The sequence below is a fragment of the Bombina bombina genome, chromosome 1 (genome assembly GCF_027579735.1).
Source record: "Bombina bombina isolate aBomBom1 chromosome 1, aBomBom1.pri, whole genome shotgun sequence".
Lineage (NCBI taxonomy): Eukaryota > Metazoa > Chordata > Amphibia > Anura > Bombinatoridae > Bombina > Bombina bombina.
The window spans coordinates 474,738,514-474,745,255 of record NC_069499.1 but is presented as its reverse complement, the minus strand read 5'-3'; the positions used below and the strand labels follow the sequence as shown (position 1 = coordinate 474,745,255).

At 37.1% G+C, this 6,742-nt stretch overlaps 1 protein-coding gene across 1 annotated transcript in view; it reads left to right on the top strand.

The window, feature by feature from the left end:
• The window catches only part of LOC128645485 (interferon-inducible double-stranded RNA-dependent protein kinase activator A homolog A), a 52,740-nt gene that overhangs the window by 23,929 nt on the left and 22,069 nt on the right, over nt 1-6,742 (top strand). The gene's annotated exons all lie outside the window — the stretch shown is intronic.

Below are 6,742 nucleotides of genomic sequence, written 5' to 3'. Positions count from 1 at the left end.
AGTATTGGGTAGTGTCACAATTAGGAGTTAGTCACAGGCCTGTCACAGGTGTTTTGAGGACCAGTTCCTAGCCGCCTCTGTTGGATAGTCATCATACTCCATATACATGGATTCTCTTCTGTCACCCGTACAGCACTGGATTGGCTGTCTACTGGAAGCAGTATTTTCCTGCAAGTGGTAAGCCCAGTAGTTAGGGGGCCTACTAGGTAAGTATGGGGTTTGTTATTGTATGCACTCACTTAGCCTATAAGTTATTAGTAGGTACACTTGGAGTTGTGCATTATAGCTAGGGGACTATTATTACAGGCATCTTTTTTTTTTTTTTTTTTATATGGAATTGGGCCTAAGGGATCTTTATAGAATTTTTTTATAACCTATATCTTTTAATGCATGTCAGATTTTTAAGCATGTTATGGTGTTTGCATTTTTCTGCCTATTTTCGAGTAGATCTTCGTTTAGTACACGTTGGGTTTGCGCATGCATGTATCTAGTTTTCTTAGCTTGCATAGTCTATTTGGCACGTTTTTGTTTGTGATTTCAGGTTTTGTTTTTATTTCTCAATCCTGGTACTTTAATTCCCCCCCCCCCCTTCTATGCTGTGTCGGGTTAGCGATCATTGTTTCTTCAGGACTGCTGGATGAACTCTTAAAGGGACAGTCTAGGCCAAAATAAACTTTCATGATTCAGATAGAGCATGTAATTTTTAAACAATTTACTTTTATCACCAATTTTGCTTTGTTCTCTTGGTATTCTTAGTTGAAAGCTTAACTTAGGAGGTTCATATGCTAATTTCTTAGACCTTGAAGCCCACCTCTTTCAGATTGCATTTTAACAGTTTTTCACCACTAGAGGGTGTTAGTTCACATATTTCATATAGATAACACTGTGCTCGTGCACGTGAAGTAATCTGGGAGCTGGCACTGATTGGCTAGACTGCAAGTCTGTCAAAAGAACTGAAAAAAGGGGCAGTTTGCAGAGGCTTAGATACAAGATAATCACAGAGGTTAAAAGTATATTATAACTATGTTGGTTATGCAAAACTGGGAAATGGGTAATAAAGGGATTATCTATCTTTTTAAAACAATAAAAATTCTGGTGTAGACTGTCCCTTTAACGATCCTTCGCATTTTCCAGCTTCTCTTGTGTGGAGTGGATAAGGTTTTCAATTCTGCCAACAGCTTCTTTTGGGGATGCAAGATTGTTAGTTTGTTTTTCCTTGCCTTTATTCCTTATTTATGATTATAATGCTTTAATCATTTATATAGATTTGTTTCCACATTATTATTTTTTTGTGGTTCCTTAGGCCTCTTACTTCATTATTGAGCATACTGAAACTATCCCCACTACTGTGAATGTTCCTCAGATCCACTAAACCAGACATCCTTAAACTTGGTTCTTCAGAGGTTTTGGAACTAAATTTCCCAAGATGCTCAGCCAGGGTATCGGCATATGGAAACACTTTCCTACTAATACTTTTTTTTTTTTTTGCAAGCTTGTTATAATACTCCCTGCTCAGCTTTGCAAATCTTATATGGATTATTTAATAATGCATTCTAATCGGATCAATGCTGCTCTTGCTTCTAAGGGTATTTGTCCTCCCTTGGTGTATTCCATAAAATGCAGTTCTACAGATTTTCCACATTATTTCAATATTTTGTACGCTCTACTGTATCTGAAATGTTGGCAGCTATGCCTCCTCCAAGTAAGGTGAGGTATTTTCAGATGATCAGGAGTCAGTTTCTGATCAAGAAATAGAATTAACCTCTCCTTTTGAATCATTTAAGGCAACTAATGCTTTCATTTGTGATGCTGTTGACATTAAGATCAATGCCAAGAATATAGCATTAACAGTTCTGAACAGGAGGGCCTTGATGGTTGAAATCATAATCAGCTGACATGGTTTCTAAGTCTAGGCTTTTCGTCCCTTCCTTTTTCAGGAAAAAATGTATTCGGACCTTCTCTGGATATTATTATTATTATTATTATTATTATTATTGTCGCTTTTCAGGATAAAAAAGTTAAAGGGACAGTCAAGTCCAAAAACAACTTTAATGTTTCAAATAGGGCATGTAATTTTAAAAACCTTTCCAATTTACTTTTATCACCAATTTTGCTTTGTTCACTTGGTATTCTTAGTTGAAAGCTAAACCTAGGAAGGCTCATATGATTTCTAAGCCCTTGAAGGCCGCCTCTACTTGCATGCTTTTGTATTTGCTTTTCACAACAGGGGAGAGCTAGTTCAGGTAAACCATATAGATAACATTGTGAGCACGACCGTGGATTGTGGCAGACACTGCACTAATTGGCTAAAATGAAAGTCAATAGATAATAAATAAAATGTCATGTGATCAGGGGACTGTCAGATGATGCTTTGGTACAAGGTAATCACCGAGCTAAAAAGTATATTAATATAACCGTGGTGGTTGTGCAAAACTGGGGATTGGATAATAAAGGGATTATCTATCTTTTAAAACAACAAAAAAATCTTGTGTTGACTGTCCCTTTTAAGGGTAAAAGCAGGGATTTTAATTATTTTCGTTTTGTTAGTTTATGAACCAGAAGTCCTCCTCCTTCCTCTCAAAAACAGGATTCTTCCAGATTTTCTTGGAAGCCAAATCCTAATTGTAGCAAGTCAAAGCAGTCCAAGAAACCTTTCTCTTCTACCAAGTCAGCATGAAGGTGCAGCCCTTGATCCAGATCTTCTGGTAGGGGGCAGATTACTCCTTTTTCAGAGGGCTTAGTTTCAGTCTGTTGAAGATCCATGGGTTCTAAATATTTAGTTGCATGGGTTTTATTCCAACCTCTTTATTGTTCCCAAGAAGAGGTAACTTGCAGGCCTGTTCTGGATTTAAAAACTTTAAAGGGATAGTCTAGTCAAAATGAAACTCATGATTCAGATAGAGCATGCAATTTTATAATTTACTCCTATAAGTTTTTCTTTATTCTTGTGGTATCTTTATTTGAAAAAGCAAGAATGTAAGCTGAGGATCTGGACCATTTTTGGTTCAGCACCTGGGTAGCACTTTCTGATTGGTGGCTACATTTAGACATCAATCAGAAAGCCCTACCCAGGTGCTGAACCAATAATGTCTGGGCTCCTCAGCTTACATTCTTGCTTTTTCAAATAAAGATACCAACAAGAGAATGAAGAAAACCTAATTGGAGTAAATTAGAAAGTTGCTTAAAATTGCATGCTCTTTATGAATCATGAACGTTTTTAGTTTTGACTATTCATTTAAACAAGTTTCTCAGGGTTCCTTCTTTGAACATGGAAACAATACAAACTATTGTTCAGCAAGGGCAGTTTATGTCCACAATAGATTTGAAGGATGCTTATGTTCCTATTTGCATTCCTGGACAAGCGCAGTTTGTCTTCTGTTTGTTCTGGTTTCTGCTCTGAGAATCTTCACAAAGTTTCTGGGGACTCATCAGTAATAAGAGCTCAGGGTGTTTCAATTGTTCCTTACCTGGGCGATATCTTGGTATAGGGTTCATCTTTACATTTAGTAGTATCTCATACAGACAGACGTTTCTTCAAAAGCAATGGAGTTCTCTTTCTCCTCAGTCCAGGGTTACTTTCCTAAGTGTCATAATAGATTCAGTCTCCATGAGACTTTCCTTGACAGATCAAAGAAGGTTGATACTTCTCTCAGCTTGTGCAAATCTTCAGTCTGTTCCATTCCCTTCTGTAGTTATTTGCATGAAAGTATTAGGTCTGATGATAGTAGCTTCTGATTCTATTTATGGTATTTTGTTTGCTCAGTTTCACATGAGAGCTCTTTAACTTTTGTATGCTTTGTCAGTGGTGCAGGGATAACACTCGGTTGTCTCAGAAGATTATTCTTTTCCTTGTCTTGGTAAATACTTCATCAATCCATTGTTCAAATGGGAATCCTTCTGTCTGTCCAAATTGGACTGTGATCACAACAGATTCAAGTGTTTTGAGTTTGGGGTGCAGTCTGACGGTCTCAGGGGACACAGGGAGTTTGGTCTCCTTGGGAGACGAGGTTGCTGTTAAATGTACTGTAACTATGCAATTTTTAAGACTCTTCAGAATTGGCCTCTACTGAAAAAAGTAACTTATCTGTTTCCAGTCAGACAATATTACAGCAGTGGCCTACATCCGTAATCAAGGGGGAACACTCAGATCCCTAGCCATGAGGGAAGTGTCTAGACTGTTTCTGACTTGGGCAGAAAACAATTTTTCTTTCATGTAATTGGCAAGAGTCCATGAGCTAGTGACCTATGGGATATACAATCCTACCAGGAGGGGCAAAGTTTCCCAAACCTCAAAATGCCTATAAATACACCCCTCACCACACCCACAATTCAGTTTTACAAACTTTGCCTCCTATGGAGATGGTGAAGTAAGTTTGTGCTAAGATTTCTACGTTGCTATGCGCTTCTCAGCATTGTTGAAGCCCGATTCCTCTCAGAGTACAGCGAATGTCAGAGGGACGTGAAGGGAGTATCACTTATTGAATACGATGATTTCCCTAACGGGGGTCTATTTCATAGGTTCTCTGTTATCGGTCGTAGAGATTCATCTCCTACCTCTATTTTCAGATCGACGATATACTCTCAATTTACCATTACCTCTACTGATAGCCAAACCAGTACTGAAACAGTTATTCGCTATATGTGGATGGGTGTCTTTTGGTAAGTATGTTTTATTACTTAAGGCACCTCAGCTATGGTTTTGCACTTTATGCATTTATATCAAGTTCTAAATATATGTACTGTATTGTACTTATATTTGCCATGAGTCAGGTTCATGTATTTCCTTCTGCAGACTGTCAGTTTCATATTTGGGGAAAATAAACATTTTTTTAAGAATTTTTTTTTTCTTACCTGGGGTTTAGTCTTTTTTTCAATTGACTACTTTCTTGCAGATTGCGGGCGGTATTAGGCCCGCTGGTGCACCAAATGCTAGACTTTATTGCGTCATTCTTGGCGCGAGAATTTTTTTTGGCGCTAAAAATACATCTGACGCAACTTCGTAATTTCCGGCGTCATAGTTGACGCCGAAGCCTTACACACGGTTGCGTCATTAGTGACGCAAGTGTGTCATTTCCGGTTATTATTGGTTCCAAAAAAGTTTTCAGTTACGTTGTGCGTCATACTTGGTGCCAAACTTTTTCATTATTTTAATACCCCATTGATGTTTGCCTCTTGGCTTTTTTTCTCCATCAGAGGGCTATGCTATTTGCATTTTTTCCCATCCCTGAAACTGTCATATAAGGAAATTGATAATTTTGCTTTATATGTTTGTTTTTTATTTTACATTTTGCAAGAGGTCTTAATCTGATCCTGCCTCAGAAGTTTCTGCTGGAACATTGCTGCCTGACATTGGTTCTACCAAAGCTAAGTGCATTTGTTGTAAGATTGTGGAAATTATTTCGCCGAATGTCATTTTGTAATAGTTGTCATGATAAACTTTTACATGCAGATAGTGTGTCCATCAGTAATAGTACATTGCCAGTTGCAGTTCCTTCAACTTCTAATGTACATGATATACCTATGAATTTTAAAGAATTTGTTTCTGATTCTATCCAGAAGGCTTTGTCTGCATTTCCACCTTCTAATAAACGTAAAAGGTCTTTTTAAAACTTCTCATTCAGTTGATGAAATTTCAAATGACCAACAACATAATAATTTATCCTCCTCTTATGAGGATCTATCTGATGCAGAAGATCCTCCCTCAGACATTGACACTGACAAATCTACTTATTTATTTAAAATAGAGTATATGCGTTCTTTATTAAAAGTGTTAATTACTTTGGATATTGAGGTAACCAGTCCTCTTGACGTTAAAGGGACAGTCTACCATAGAATTGTTATTGTTTTAAAAGATAGATAATCCCTTTATTACCCATTCCCTAGTTTTGCATAACCAACACAGTTATATTAATATACTTTTTACCTCTGTGATTACCTTGTATCTAGGAACCTTCTTCCAGCCCCCTGATCACATGACTGTGACTGTTTATTATCTATTGTCTTGCATTTAGTATTGTTTGGTGCTATATCTTAAATAACCCCCTATGCCTGAACACAGTGTTATCTATATGGCCCATGTGTACTTTCTGTCTCTTTGTGTTGAAAAGAGATTTAAAAAGCCTGTGATAAGAGGCAGCCCTCAAAGGCTTAGAATTAGCATATGAGCCTACCTATGTTTAGTTTAAACTAAGAATACCAAGAGAAAAAAGCAAATTTGATGATAAAAGTAAATTGGAAAGTTGATTAAAATTACAAGTCCTATCTAAATAATTAAAGTTTAATTTATACTACGCTGTCCCTTTAAGTCTAATAAACGTGTAAATGCTGTTTTTAAACCTCCTGTGGTTTCTCCAGGGGTTTTTCCTATTCCTGAGGCTATTTCTGATATGATTTCTAAGGAATGGAATAAGCCAGGTGGTACTTTTATTCCTTCTTCAAGGTTTAAAAAATTGTATCCTTTACCAGCAAATTCTATAGAGTTTTGGGAAAAAATCCCCAAAGTTAATGGGGCTATTTCTACTCTTGCTAAACGTACCAGTATTCCTATCAAAGATAGTACTTCCTTTAAGGATCCTTTAGATAGGAAGCTTGAATCTTATCTAAGGAAAGCCTATTTATATTCAGGTCATCTTCTCAGACCTGCAATTTCTTTGGCTGATGTTGCGGCTGCATCAACTTTCTGGTTGGAGAATTTAGTGCAACAAGAATTGAATTCTGACATATCTAGCATTATTCGCTTACT